The sequence below is a fragment of the Hyperoodon ampullatus genome, assembly GCF_949752795.1.
Source record: "Hyperoodon ampullatus genome assembly, chromosome: 10".
In the NCBI taxonomy this organism is placed as follows: Eukaryota; Metazoa; Chordata; class Mammalia; order Artiodactyla; family Ziphiidae; genus Hyperoodon; species Hyperoodon ampullatus.
This window is the reverse complement of record NC_136923.1, coordinates 81,785,499-81,802,415: the sequence shown is the minus strand read 5'-3', so window position 1 is coordinate 81,802,415 and position 16,917 is coordinate 81,785,499.

The window sequence follows — 16,917 nt, the reverse complement described above, 5'->3', positions numbered from 1 at the left end:
ACAAAGGGAAAATTAGGATAATGGGTATCACAAAAAAATAAAAATAAAAAAAGAGGGAGAAGGGAGCAAAGAGTTTATTCAAAGAAATAATAGCTGAGAAATTCCTAAACCTGTGAAAGGAACTGGATATGCAAGTTCACAAAGTTAAGAACAAACCTAATTATCTCAATACAAAAAGACCTCTGCAAGACACATTACATTAAGTCTGTCAAAAATTAATGACAAAGAAAGAATTTTAAAGGCAGCCAAGGAAAAAGGATGGTATACTCCAAAGGAACCCTCATTAGACTATCAGAAGATTTCTCAGCAGAAACTCGACAGAAAGGTGAAATGACAAACTCAAACTTCTGAAAGGTAAAAACTGTCAGCCAAGAATACTCTATCCAGCAAAGTTATCATTCAGATATGAAGGAGAAATAAAGGCTTTCCCAGACAAACAAAAAGCTGCAGGAGGTCACCAACATAAACCTTACAAGAAAAGTTGAAAGTGCCCTTCTACCTGAGACAAAAAGGCAAAAGTACACAAAACTTTAAGTAAGGTGATATACTGACAGACAGAATCAGAAAATTGCAACTCTATATCACAACAGATTTTAAAGCACTTCATTAAGCATGAAGGGGAAAGGGAGAAAAAAAAGCAGTAAAAATAGCTATAGCTGCCTCAATTTGGTAACAAGCTCACAACATGGAAAGGGATAATTTTAGACAACAGAAACATAAGAGAAGAGGAGAAGGATGGAACCCGTATGGGCAAATGAAGATACGATGCTATCAGCAGGAAAAGGACTATTTTATCTGTAAGACATTTTATACAAACCTCAAGGTAACCAAAAGACATAAACATAGAGCAGACACACGAAACAAAAAAGAGGAAACTGAGAAAAACATTATGCAAAACCACCAAACTAAAATGGCAGACAGAGACACAAAGAAAAGAAATAATGGAGATATAGAGCAACCAGAAAAGAGAAGACAAAATGTTAGTGATAGGTTTTCATTGATCAATAATCACCCTAAATGTAAATGAATTGAATTCACCAATCAAAGGCACACAGTGGATGGATGGATTAACAAACAAGACCCAACTAAATGCTGCCCCTGGGAAAAGAGGCTAGTTTTAGGGTTTTTTTTTTTTTTTGATTACATATATATGTGTTAGCATACTGTACTTGTTTTTCTCTTTCTGACTTACTTCACTCTGTATGACAGACTCTAGGTCTATCCACCTCACTACAAATAACTCAATTTCATTTCTTTTTATGGCTGAGTAATATTCCATTGTATATATGTGCCACATCTTCTTTATCCATTCATCCAATGATGGACAGTTAGGTTGCTTCCATGTCCTGGCTATTGTAAATAGAGCTGCAATGAACATTTTGGTACATGACTCTTTTTGAATTATGATTTTCTCAGGGTATATGCCCAGTAGTGGGATTGCTGGGTTGTATGGTAGTTCTATTTTTAGTTTTTTAAGGAACCTCCATACTATTCTCCATAGTAGCTGTATCAATTTACATTCCCACCAACAGTGCAAGAGTGTTCCCTTTTCTCCACACCTTCTCCAGCATTTATTGTTTGTAGATTTTTTTGATGATGTCCATTCTGACCAATGTGAGGTGATACCTTATTGTAGTTTTGATTTGCATTTCTCTAATGATTAATGATGTTGAGCATTCTTTCATGTGTTTGTTGGCAATCTGTATATCTTCTTTGGACAAATGTCTATTTAGGTCTTCTGCCCATTTTCGGATTGAGTTGTTTGCTTTTTTGATATTGAGCTGCATGTGTTTCTTGTATGTTTTGCAGATTAATCCTTTGTCAGTTGCTTCATTTGCAAATATTTTCTCCCATTCTGAGGGTTGTCTTTTTATCTTGTTCATGGTTTCCTTTGTTGTGCAAAAGAGTTGAAGTTTCATTAGGTCCCATTTGTTTATTTTTGTTTTTATTTCCATTTCTCTAGGAGGTGGGTCATAAAGGATCTTGCTGTGATTTATGTCATAGAGTGTTCTGCCTATGTTTTCCTCTAAGAGTTTGATAGTGTCTGGCCTTACTTTTAGGTCTTTAATCCATTTTGAGCTTATTTTTGTGTATGGTGTTAGGGAGTGCTCTAATCTCATACTTTTACATGTACCTGTCCAGTTTTCCCAGCACCACTTATTGAAAAGGTTGTCTTTTCTCCATTGTATATTCTTGCCTCCTTTATCGAAGACAAGGTGACCATATGTGTGTGAGTTTATCTCTGGGCTTTCTATCCTGTTCCATTGATTTATATTTCTGTTTTTGTGCCAGTACCATACTGTCTTGATTACTGTAGCTTTGTAGTATAGTCTGAAGTCAGGGAGCCTGATTCCTCCTGCTCCATTTTTTATTCTCAAGATTGCTTTGGCTATTCGGGGTCTTTTGTGTTTCCATACAAATTGTGAAATTTTTTGTCCTAGTTCTGTGAAAAATGCCAGTGGTAGTTTTTTGTTGCAGTAGGAATGGAGGATCCATGTGATAAAGATAGGTGATGACTGAAGAAAATGTCACACTTTTTAAATTGTGGTCTCGACAGAGACAAAAGTAACTCCCTTTCTTCTCCCACCCATTGTAGCTCACCCCCACAGGGTGCGTGCTTACTTCAGGTGTCCCTGGCCCAAGTGAGGGAAGTGCTCAGCACCATCAGTATCACTGTCAGAGCTGCCATCCAGTGAACCACAGACACATCATGCAGGGGAACAGGAGAAGACAGAGTGTGAGAGAGCAGGTAAGTGTCACTCAGTGAGGAGTAGGATGCTCCTCAACCCACATGGCCAAACAATACTAACCAGTGAACTCTTTGTTCCTGGTTTGGGTGATATCAGTGTTAGAAAAACCAATGAGCATCAGAGATGAATAGCATCATCATTTGCTGGTAAGAGATTCAATATGAATGTCCTCTTCTGAAACTTAGAATTTCCTTCACTAAAAGGACTGTTTTAATTTAGTACTTTAAGGGTTTGATCCAGTTGTATCTGAGACATTTTAATTGGGCCCCTACTGTGAGCCAGTTCTGTGCTGGTCAGTGGTGTGTCACACGTTTGAGCCTTTTAGGAACATCATTTCTCTTACTTGAAGATAGAGATATTTTGACAAATGTATGTGTGAGTGTGTGAGGAATTGAGGAAGTGGAGAGAAAATTATTACATTTTAGGAGACCTTTAATCTGGTCCTTTTTTGCATCATAATTTAGTGTTGTAGACTTGGGGGAGTTACTTGTACAGTTGAAAACAAGGCACTTTGATTTTTCAGGTACATCAACACTGAAAAATTCTATGATTCTGTGGACAACTGAAAGAACAGCACCCCTGGTAACTGATGATGTGACAGAATTATAACTGTTGTATGGAGAGTATAGTCCATACCTCCTTACAGATAAGAATGTCTCCAATAAACCAGAGGGAATTGAAAGTTAGTCAATAATTTAACCTAAGTGAAAATGTTTTTCACATTTGTCTCCTGATGCTATGACTGAGTTTAATGGCACCTCCAGAAAACGCAGAGAGAAAGGGGCTTATAGGAGGCAACCTACATGGAATGGAGGGTCTTGAAGGTACATTTGTAGCCCTTAACCTAACAATGTAATAAAGCCAACTGCCCAAATCATAGTATGTAGGGGGCTGAGAAATGGATAAAGGACTCAAAGTCAGCCTTTGGTGCAATAACTCAGCTTTAGAATGTAATATTTTACATAAAAAACAGTTCAATTCCTATTGCTGTTTCCCATTAGGATTTCCTCATTTTACTAGGGATATGTCCCTTATTATTCAACTTCTCTTGCTTTATCCTAAGAAAAGATATAAGAAGACTTTGCTAATGAATACATTACAGAGTGTTCAGGAAATAGAACACTATGGGAAAACTATGAATTATATCTCTTGATATAATCATATAATTTTAAACATATAAATCTATGTTAGATAATTATTACACATTATATTAGTATAAATGTAATATGTCAGATTTAGAATGGACTTTAGAGGCCAATGGTTTGCCTAAAGTTCAGCATTAATTCACACCCCATCCCAGTTCTTATAAGCATTCATTCTTTATGTGCATTAATAGTTCTAGTAACAATATTCACCATGCTGCAATAAAATGACAATAATTAATTGAGCAACTTTTGTGCTTTTTACTTTGTACCCAGAATTATACAAGGAACTTTTTATGTATCTTTTTGAAATATAATTTTCACATCATTTCAGTGACTTTAGTACTCTTTCTAATCCTACAAATAGAGAGAATAAAATTATAGGTCAGGGTTAAACAGCCTTTGCAAGGATACAAGGCTAGAAAATAGTACACTCCAGACTGAGTCAAGATATATGTGACTCCAAACTACACAAGCTCAAAGATCACATCATACTACAACACAATCCATTTCTGAAGAGAATTAAGTCCCATAGATTGAAACTACTCTCATCACTTTAATTCATGGATATATGTATCAGCAAAATTACTCCTTTTAGTTAATGACAACATTTAATATAAATTGAGACAGCTACTGTGTAACTATTCTAGTTTCTTCAAAAGATTCCCATCATCAGCATCATTACTCTCCTCTGGAAATGGCAAGATTTACATTTATCTTATATAATCACACCTATTGCTCCTCACCAGTCTCCTTCAATTGAAGACAACAGTGGCCTCCAAATTCCTATATTCAATCTTCTTCTCAATTATTATTATAGACTTCTCAGCATAACAAATTGCAAGTTTGAGCAATTTGAAAGAGAATAAACATAGTATCACTTCCTTTAGAAAAATGTATTTCTATTAATGTGGAAGTTTCATTTCTTGGAGTGGTTGGGTTGAAGCCACTATTGTCCCTGGATTTGAGAAGAACCTATGTCCCTAAACCACAACGATAATTCAGTACTATTGAAAGTGGTGCAATTAACTAGTTGTGACATGTGATAATCTAGGAAATCCATGCTAAGGTTCACCTTAGATAATAGAATAAAAGGAATGGTGAAATAAAAAGTAATGCTGTGGGGGAGACCTTCAAGATGGCGGAGGAGTAAGACATGGAGATCACCTTCCTCCCCACAAATACACCAGAAATACATCTACATGTGGAACAACTTCTACAGAACACCTACTGAATGCTGGCAGAAGACCTCAGACTTCCTAAAAGGCAAGAAACTCCCCAAGTTCCTGGGTAGGGCAAAAGAAAAAAGAAAAAACAGAGACAAAAGAATAGGGACCGGACCTGCACCAGTGGGAGGGAGCCGTGAAGGAGGAAAGGTTTCCAAACACTAGGAAGCCCCTTCGCGGGCGGAGACTGTGGGTGGCGGAGGGGGGGAGTCACGGAGAAGAGCGCAGCAACAGGGTGCGGAGGGCAAAGCAGAGAGATTCCTGCACACAGGATCGGTGCCGACCAGCACTCAACAGTCCGAGAGGCTTGTCTGCTCGCCCGCCGGGGCAGGTGGGGGCTGGGAGCTGAGGCTTGGGCTTCAGCGGTCAGATCCCAGGGAGAGGACTGAGGTTGGCTGCGTGAACACAGCCTGAAGGGGGCTAGTGCACCACAGCTAGCCAGGTGGGAGTCTGGGAAAAGTCTGGAGCTGCCTAAAAGGCAAGAGACCATTGTTTCAGGGTGCGCGAGGAGAGGGGATTCAGAGTGCCTAAACGAGTTCCAGAGATGGGTGCGAACCATGGCTATCAGCGCGGACCCCAGAGACGGGCATGAGACGCTAAGGCTGCTGCTGCAGCCACCAAGAAGCCTCTGTGCAAGCACAGGTCACTACCCACACCGTCCCTCCCTAACCTATATCAATTGTGTCCAGAAGAGATATACACTTTTTTTTTTTTTTTTTTTGGTACGCGGGCCTCTCACTGTTGTGGCCTCTCCCGTTGCGGAGCACAGGCTCCGGACGCGCAGGCTCAACGGCCACGGCTCACGGGGCCAGCCGCTCTGCGGCATGTGGGATCTTCCCGGACCAGGGCACGAACCCCTGTCCCCTGCATCGGCAGGCAGACTCTGAACCACTGCACCACCAGGGAAGCCCTATCAATGGCATTTTTCACAGAACTAGAACAAAAAATTTCACAATTTGTATGGAAACACAAAAGACCCCAAATAGCCAAAGCAATTTTGAGAAAGAAAAATAGAGCTGTAGGAATCAGGCTCCTTGGCTTCAGACTATACTACAAAGCTACAGTAATCAAGACAGTATGGTACTGGCACAAAAACAGAAATGTAGATCAATGGAACAGGATAGAAAGTCCAGAGATAAACTCACACACATATGGTCACCTTGTCTTCGATAAAGGAGGCAAGAATATACAATGGAGAAAGGACAGCCTCTTCAATAAGTGATGCTGGGAAAACTGGACAGCTACATGTAAAAGAATGAAATTAGAACACTCCCTAACACCACACACAAAAATAAACTCAAAATGGATTAAAGACCTAAATGTAAGGCCAGACACTATCAAACTCTTAGAGGAAAACATAGGCAGAACACTCTATGGCATAAATCACAGCAAGATCCTTTTTGACCCACCTCCTAGAGAAATGGAACTAAAAACAAAAATAAACAAATGGGACCTAATGAAACTTCAACTCTTTTGCACAGCAAAGGAAACCATGAACAAGACGAAAAGACAACCCTCAGAATGGGAGAAAATATTTTCAAATGAAGCAACTGACAAAGGATTAATCTCCAAAATATACAAGCAGTTCACGCAGCTCTTTATCAAAAAAAACAAACAGGGCTTCCCTGGTGGTGCAGTGGTTGAGAGTCCGCCTGCCGATGCAGGGGACGCGAGTTCGTGCCCCAGTCCGGGAAGATCCCACATGCTGCGGAGCGGCTGGGCCTGTGAGCCATGGCCACTGAGCTTGCGCGTCCGGAGACTGTACTCCCCAACAGGGGAGGCCACGACAGTGAGAGGCCCGTGTACTGCAAAAAAATTAAAAACAAACAAACAAACAAAAAACTCAATCCAAAAATGGGCAGAAGACCTAAATAGACATTTGTCCAAAGAAGATATGCAGATTGGCAACAAACACATGAAAGGATGCTCAACATCACTAATCATCAGAGAAATGCAAATCAAAACTACAATGAGGTATCACCTCACACTGGTCAGAATGAGCATCATCAAAAAATGTACAAACAGTAAATGCTGGAGGGGGTGTGGAGAAAAGGGAACCCTCTTGTACTGTTGGTGGGAATGTAAATTGATATAGCCACTATGGAGAACAGTATGGAGGTTCCTTAAAAAACTAAAAATAGAACTACCATATGACCCAGCAATCCCACTATTGGGCATACACCCTGAGAAAACCATAATTCAAAAAGAGTCATGTACCACAAAGTTCATTGCAGGTCTATTTACAATAGCCAGCACATGGAAACAACCTAAGGGTCCACTGACAGATGAATGGATAAAGAGGATATGGCACATATATACAATGGAATATTATTCAGCCCTAAAAAGAAATGAAATTGAGTTATTTGAAATGAGGTGGTTGGACCTAGAGTCTGTCATACAGAATGAAGTAAGTCAGAAGGAGAAAAATGAATACTGTATGCTAACACATATATACGGAATCTAAAAAAAAAAAAAAGGTTCTGAAGAACCTATGGGCAGGACAGGAATAAAGACGCAGACGTAGAGAATGGACTTGAGGACATAGGCAGGGGGAAGGGTAAGCTGAGACGAAGCTAGATTGTGGCATGGACATATATACACTACCAAATGTATAATAGATAGCTAGTGGGAAGCAGCCGCATAGTACAGGGAGATCAGCCCGGTGTTTTGTGACCACCTAGAGGGGTGGGATAGGGAGGGTGGGAAGGAGAGGGATATGGGGATATATATATACGTATCACTGATTCACTTTATTATAAAGCAGAAACTAACACACCATTGCAAAGCAATTATACTCCAATAAAGATGTTAAAAAAATAGTAATGCTATATCAAGAACATACTGAAATATAGTTAGAGGACACTGTCAAAACTGGTCCTTATAAAGGTGACATACAACTTACAAATCATGCAAATTTCTTTTTAAAAAGAATTAACCAATGACTGAGACCTAAATTCTGTTATGTTGTACAAATTTATGAGTAAAAAAATGTGCTGCTTTTCTTCAACCTTTCTTTGGTGCCAATTTAGTATAAAGAAAGCTCAGGTGAAACAATGCAGCAACTGTAAATGAACCATCAATCCTGCAGGTGATCTCGAGGCTGAACTTCTTCACATAAAGCAAGAGGAGAAGCAATCCTGCTCAACTCCTGCTGTGTAAGAGAAGTGTCAAATAAAGGCTTATTTTCTGATGAAAAGTCAGTGAATTTGGTTCCTGGAAGAAAGTGGTTATCAGTACAGAAGTTCTAGTCTCTGCTCTTATTGCATGAGATAAGCAGTTTGTTTTTATGGAAAATAAATCACAACATTCTTGGGAACAAGCAAGTGACATTAGAGGTATACAGTTTTGTTTTGTTTTCTTTTGAACAAGAGGCAGATTGAAATTTATAGCATTACAGAATGTCTTGAGTCTTATCAATTGTCACAGAATGGGTCACTTGTAGGAAGCTGTAAAGGTTGCAATAAATTGAGGGGAATGGGCTTTTAGTTGTCAGCAAGCCAGTTAGCATAGAACATCTGTCTCTTGTCCAAGTAGTCTCGGAATATTTTTTGTAGCTTCAGAAAGATACCACCACTAATCTGGAACTTAGGGAGAAGGAACTCAGTGGTACCTTATCTAAGGAAAAAATATTAATAAGAAATGGATAAACATATCCAATTTCTTCTTACCATGAAAGACATGTAACCTGGGCAGACAACTGCCATTTACAGACCACGTTAGCCCTCAGCAGGCTTGGTAAATCTACTTCCAGTGAGATCTCAGGGATGTCTTCCATTAGGAACTTTGGATGGAGCCAGTCTTTACACCATGGTGCTAACTAAGTCGGTTGGCAGGGCTTCTTCAACTTCCCAATGCAGTTCTTTAACTCAATTTACGTTTGTTTTATAATACTTCAACACAGCACTTTTTCTTAAATAACCAGGTTGTTGACCATTGAATAGTCACAGAGAGACAACTACAAATCTCATAGGCCCCTCCATTAATATCGTGTGTAGGAAGAGTATTAGTTTTCTTTCTCTTTGATTTAGACCCTGTGTTAATTGTGCTGTGGCAAAGTATCTCTTTATCCAGTACAATACTGGCCAGATTGTTTTTCCAAATTCCACTTTGGTTTCTTACTAGCAACCGCTCAGTAGTTCCAGGTGTGTGTCTATAATGTTGTCAATTTCATTCAAAATAAATGATATCTTTTAGCAGTTCCTTTGCTAATAGTTCATCCCATAGATAAACAAGTTTCTATTTCTACCCTTGAAAAGTAAAGTTACTAGTAATTATTCTCCCTAAGTGGGAGAAAGAGCTACTCCCTTTGTCTTGACATCTCTTCCTACATGGTGTGCCTATCAAACAAATCAGTTCTTTCAGTATTGTAGAGCATTTTGAAGACGTTGAAGCATACAGCCCTTACTAATTGCTAGCATCCATAATTTAGTCATATGTCTATTCCACAAGCAAAATAAATGTGCAAAAATTGGTATTATTAAACATCCATCTAGAGATGCTAAAGATGATCTGGGTGCAAAAGGTACCCTATATCAGTCTCTATAGTTCAGAATTTGGGATCTGAACTTAAAGAAAAACCTTTCAGAGGAGCATTACATTATTAACCACACGAAAATTGCTTTCTAATAACCAAAGCAGAAGAAAGCAATAAGTATTCCTCACTTTTGGAGAAACTTAAATTTTCTAATAGTCAATATGTTTCTTCTGAAATATGGTTAAAGAGGACACTGTCAAAACTTGTTGCTTTTACAATAAGCAATACTTATTGCTTTTACAAATCCTAAGCTATGAAAACCACAAAAACATAACAAGGATCAGTCCTATAGGAATTGATTCAGCCATCTGGGGAAAATACATAGCAGTTGGTTTATTTCCTTCCAGAACAGGAGTTAAACACTAACCTCTTTTAACTGTCAGCACTTCCTTCAGTGCTACTGCTATTATTAATTGCAATATCTCTAGTCTGACCATGATCCTTTAACCTAGAGTTTTATAGTCATGTGTTTTCAGGCCATCCAAAACAAACTCCTTGTTATGCTCATATATGGACAATCCACTGGAATGTATGCCTAGATAGGCTTCTAAGGGTACCTTTAGTCACCCTCTCTATTAAAGATAAAGCCACTACACGGAATAGATTCACACTGTTAAGTATGTTGTAAATTTCTCGGTAGTTTCAACAATGTTCAAATAGGCCATGAAATGTTGGGAAAACTTGTGGCACACTTCTGGCAAATCACTGTTATAGCATCACCTGTGAAGTCTATATATAAAACGCCTTGGGAAAGTGAAGGGATGTAATCAAATTCTCCACAGCTTTCCTAACCAAGAAGTTTTAGAAATTGTGACTGTACAAATTTGCCCCAAAATAAAATCAGGAAACCTGGACAATTCAGGTTTATCTCACAGGGCACAAATTAATATGATAATCCTCTCTTTATTGGACAGACCTCAAGGTTTGAAATTTATACCAAGGTAGAAACTCGGAAACTTTCCAGTCTTGCAGTCTGATACAGTCTCCAAAGAGTTCAATGAAAATGTTCTTTTAATGCTAAACATCAAACGTCTTGGTGCCCCTGTAACCTTTGGCAAAATGCTTTTTAGTGGTTTCTGCATGCATTCAACAGAGAATAAACATCAGTATGCCATTTACCCTGATCAGAAAGATGAAAATATCCTCAATAGGTATATTACACATTACCCCTAACTGTGTCTGAATATTATCTCCAAACTCACAAAACTGTGATCTCTGAGATTAACAGTAGGATAGTAGTGAAGGGTTCTGTAGTATAATAAACTTTTTGTATAAGTCTCTCAAGAATCATTCCTAGATTTCAGCTCCTATGGAAAGTGTGAAGTTGAGAATTGATGTTTTAGCATCATCTTCAATTCGTTATCCAACCTCAAACATGGAGCTTTGAAGATCATATACTTTGATACTGTTTATGTTACAAAACTACCCAAAAGTAACTGGGTCACAATGTTCTGATCTTTTTACAATGGTACATGTGGTCAACATGAAAAGAAACAGACATTAAACTCCAAGGCCGTTTTGTTACCATGAATCATTACAGCACCATCCCCCAATCAGTGGCATGAGGCATCCCAGTGGTATGAAAAGCCTTCTATATAGATATCCTACAGTTGTATACAGTAGCTGTTAGAAAGAAGGTGCAGCATTCCACTGTGGTAGCCATGGTAATCACCACCTGGTAATAAATCAAATGTTCCTCTAGAAAATAATTGGATCTATGCCACAGTCAGCCAGCCAGAATCTAACTAATATCAGGGACTGAAGCGGTTGAAAAATGTTTCCTGAATATTGATGCTGCTGCTTACCTCTTCTAAAAATAGCTTCCAGAACTAATAAAACACCAATTCACATATTTAAAGTTCAAAATATCAGAAGCAATATAAATAAAAAGGAAAACGCCTAGATACTCTAATAAAACCAGAGTATAACTAAGACAGAGCATATGTTAAAGCAGTCAGAGGGGGGGAAATACAGATTATCTTCAAAGAGAGAAGATTAGACTAACTGCTGGTCTTTGGCAGCAATAATAGAAACCAGAAATAGTACAGTGGTGTTTTCACTGGGCCCAGTGAAAATAGTTGCCCATCTGGAATTTTATACTCAGTGGCTGTGTTTCATGAATGAGGAAAACAGTTTCAGCAAAACAAAAGTCAAGATCATTTACCACCAACAGATTTAATGTAGAAAATTTGAAAGATGTATATATTTCAGGCAGAAGGAAAGTAACCCCAGATAGAAAGTCTGGGATGAAATAAGAAATGAAGAATGAAGGGAACAGTAAATATGTGGGTCATTCTAAAATATATCAATTATAAAGCAATACTAATATTATCCTGTGGAGTTTAAAACTTAAATAGCCAAAACAATAATATATAAATTGAGAAAGAGCATAAGCTGTTAAATCGTTCCAAGATCCTTGTGTTACTCAGGAGTTGGATAAAGATATTGGTTCATATTGGACTAAAGTTTGTATGCTGTCATTTCTAGAGTCATGATCAAACAATAATAATAATAATGGTAGCGTAGAACTCCCAAACATCCAAAAGTGAAAAAAAAGAAGAATGATAAATATATAAATCACTCAACTATATTACTTCCTGTCTGATTCTACATTCTGTGGACCACTCCCTTAATGCTACACATTATCAGCCAAAAAAATCAAATAATTTAAACCAATCTAAATACCAGTTTTAAGACATAGCTTACACACATAACATTTCCTTTGTTTTCTTGCTTGCTTGTTTTGTTTGATTCCTGTTTCTTTTGTGTGTATGGTGGGTGTGGGGAGGATTGTCAAGCTGAATTTGAAATTCATATGTAACTACTAAAGTGTTTGATTAGCCAAGGAAATTTTGAAAAATAAGAACAAACTGGAATAACTTGAGTCCAAGATAAGAAAATGCTAATTATAATAAAATGTTAATGTTAATTAACATTGTGTGGTATTAGCTATACTAGTTAACATATTGTGGCATATTAATGAACATAGTGTGACGTTGACTCAAGTGCAGACAAACTAGACAACAAAATAGAAATTTTAGAAATAATATTTTCCCAAAGACAGTGCTCTGGTTTATGGTGGCACTGCAAAGCAATGAGTGGAAAAAACCCTACTAAGTCATTTAAATGTCCATTTGAGAAAATATACTGTGACACCTACACAAATTTCAATAAAAACCAATTGCAGATGGATTAAAAATATTTAGTAGAATTCAACATTGCAGCAAACTGGGCCTTGAATTTTCTTTAAGGGATGGTTTTAGTAATAGATGCAATTGCCTTATCACCTGTAAGACTGTACAGATTGTCTATTTTTGAGTCAGGTTTGGTAAATTTGTGAAGTAGATTAAAGATGGGTGCAAATTCAACGTTCATTGCAGCTCTATTTACAAAACCAGGACATGGAAGCAACCTAAGTGTCCATCGACAGATGAATGGATAAAGAAGATGTGGCACATATATACAATGGAATATTACTCAGCCATAAAAAGAAATGAAATTGAGTTATTTGTAGTGAGGTGGATGGACCTAGAGTCTGTCATACAGAGTGAAGTAAGTCAGAAGGAGAAAAACGAATACTGTATGCTAACACATATATACAGAATCTAAAAGAAAAAAAATGGTTCTGAAGAAACTAGGGGCAGGACAGGAATAAAGACGCAGATGTAGAGAATGGACTTGAGGACACAGTCAGGGGGAAGGGTAAGCTGGGACTAAGTGAGAGAGTGGCATGGACTTATATACACTACCAAATGTAAAATAGATAGCTAGTGGGAAGCAGCCGCATAGCATAGGGAGATCAGCTCCGTGCTTTGTGACCACCTAGAGGGGTGGGATAGGGAAGGTGGGAGGGAGACGCAAGAGGGAGGAGATATGGGGATATTTGTATATGTATAGCTGATTCACTTTGTTATAAAGCAAAAACTAACACACCATTGTAAAGCAATTATACTCAAATAAAGATGTTAAAAAAAAGAAAGATGGGTGCAAATTATTTGCCATTCATCTCATGGATAGGTAGATTGTATTTTCCCTTCCCTTAAATCAGCACTGGACCTGTACTCACGTAGACCATTAGAATGTTGTGGAAATGATACCACAAAATTTCTGAGGCTAAGTCTAAAAAAGTCTTGCAGCTTTTACTTTCCTCTCTTGGAAGTCCTGAGCTATCAGGAAAGAAGTTTGTCTTCATATCTGATGGGACCACATAGGCCACATTAGAGTCACTGGAACTTCATGCAGAGGGAGAGTGTCTCAGTGTCCCAGATGAGCCTCCAGAGGACCCCAGCCCCAGCTACTGTCTGACTGCAGCCATGTGAGAGACCCTCAATGAAAACCACCCACTAAGCTCAACCAACTTTCAGAACTGTGAAAAATCATCAAATAGCTGTAGTTTTAAGCCACTAAGTTTGAGAATGATTTGTTAATGCACAAATAGATCATGAAATTTGTTGTCTTTCAATAAATTTCATCTAAAATATCAAATCTGCTGCCACAAAATTCTTTTTTTTAATTCTTTTCTTATTTATTTATTTATTTTTTGTTGTGTTGGGTCTTCATTGTTGCACACGGGATTTCTCTAGTTGCGGCGAGTGTGAGCTACTCTTCATTGTGGTGCGTGGGTTTCTCATTGCAGTGGCTTCTTTTGCTGTGGGGCATGGGCTCTAGGAGCACAGGCCTCAGTAGCTGTGGCACGTGGGCTCAGTAGCTGTGGCGCACAGGCTCAGTTGCTCCACGGCATGTGGGATCTTCCCGGACCAGGGCATGAACCCGTGTCCCTTGCATTGGCAGGTGGATTCTTAACCACTGCGTCACCAGGGAAGCCCCACAAAATTCTTTATAATATTCTCTTAGTATCTTTTTAATGCCTATAGGATCTGTAAGAATGCCATCTTTTTCATTTCAGATGTTAATAATTTGTAATTTGGATTTTTTCTGTTTTTCTTCCTTATCAGTCTTGCAAGTTTATCCGAAAAAGAAAAGGAAAATCTTCTGGCTCTGTTGATTTTCTTTAATATACATTGATTTTCAATTGTATTAATTTCCTCTTACTTTTTCTGTTTCAGTTCTTCTACTTCTTTTTAGTTAAATTCACTTTTTCTTGATTCTTTTTTTATTTATTTTTAATTTTTTTAACATCTTTATTGGAGTATAATTGCTTTACAATGTTGTGTTATTTTCTACTGTATGACAAAGTGAATCAGCTATATGTATACATATATCCCCATATCCCTCCCTCTTGTGTCTCCCTCCCACCCTCACTATCCCACCCCCCTAGGTGGTCACAAAGCACCTAGCTGATCTCCCTGTGCTATGTAGCTTCTTCCCACTAGCTACCTATTTTTCCTGATTCTTAACTTAAGCTTTCAGATCTCTGATTTTTATATATTTCTCCTTTTATAATTTAGGCATTTAAACCTATAAATTTCTCTCTAGGGACAGTTTTGGTTTCATGTCACAAATTTTGAAAATCTGTTTTAATATTTCTTTAAAATATTTTCTAATTTCTCATCTGATTTATTCTTTCATAAACCATGGATTATTTAGAAGTGTATTACTTCACTTCCAAAAACTTGGCTACTTTCTCAATCTTATTGATTGTAATCTAATTGGATTGTTATCAGAGAATATATTCTGTGAGATTTTATTCCTGTGAAGTTCTGTGCAACTTGTTTTATGGCCATAAAGTATGGTTTATTTTGTAGATATTCTTTGTAAAACTTAAGGAAATACATACCCTGTGGTTATTGGATGTAGTCAAAATATGTCAATTATAAATAAAAATTTGGTAAAGATGGTTCACATCTTTAATTTCTTTACTTATATTTGTTTGCATGAATCTATAGAGATATTTTTCTGCCTTCTATCTACTTCCCAATTTCTCATGCCACCACAATGAATGTTATCAAACTTAGGTTTGGCTGCTCACTGCTCAAGAACCAATACTTGGACCACAAGTGTTGGATGGAAAGGAAAATTTGCTTTATTCAGGAGGCTGGCAACTTGTGGTGGGAGGAGGCGGACTCGTGTTCAAGCAAAAACTCTGCAGATTCTGCTTGGCCGTGACAGTTTTTAAAGGGAAAAGGGGAAATAATCTCAGTTGATCATTAAGGTAGGGGGTTAGCTTCTTCATCATTTTGCATTCTGTGCAGACTTGCTGCCTCCTGTGATCTTCCTCTAGATGTTATCTTGTTCACATAGTTTTCTCACAGGATTACTGAAGGGGAAGCTGTGGAAAGGGTCTAGTCACCCATTATTTGCTTATTATTCTTTCCAACTTCTTTAGTCTAAGAAAAGAATCAACAATGTTAGGTGAGGCAGTGTGTGATCAAAAGATTTGAGAGGTATGCTTTTAGGGGCTGCTTACAAATCCCCACTATCAGACATCATTCCATTTCTGTGAGATTAGGGGCCAAGATCCATCTTCTGTAGCTAAAAGATAATAGACTTCACCAAGCTATATTTTAACTTGATCTTTACACCAGGTGCCCCATGCTTCACTAACCTCTGGCCCTAGCATACCTCTCAAATCTTTTGATCACACAATTCCTGTTCTGTGACTTTCTCTGACATTGTGTTCAAATGACCATCACTTTAAAATAAACTTCTGAATTATCTACTCTTTAGAGTTGATTTACATTTGAAACTGACTCTTAGGATGGAATATGATAGCAGAAGCCACCATCTTCTTAACCCATTTAGTGCTTTCTTTGAAACCTATCCAATTCCTTTATATTATTGAAGTCTTTGGAATTTAGAACTATATGCTGATTTACAGTTGTAGATCCACAGTGTTTTATGAAAGGTCAAAGAAAGTTTGATTAACTTTTCTAACTTGTTTCCCATCATATACTTTTTGTCAAGTTTCTTTTGATGAGATGAAATTGTAATAGGAAAGAACAAGTCTGATTCCATATTGGGGTCTTTTTCTTTAATCATTGCATTCTACTGCCTTTGCTCAAGGTAATCACTAAAGAGAGGTTGCCTATAGCTTAAAACATGCATAATGGTCCATATCTAAGAACCCTGCCCCCCAGGCCTGAGCATTAAGCTAAAATACCTTAGTTTAGCTCACAGGAAACATCCTGACCAGACCCACCTGTGAATGGCTGCAGGAAAGAATTTTAACACATCCCCTCCAGAGTCTGGCTGGAACCAGAAAACATCTGCAGCAACCTATTGCCTTTTTAACTTTACCTCCTCACCTCCCACTCTTTGCATTATAAAAGAAACTAGCATGCAAACCCAGGCAAGATGGTTCTTTT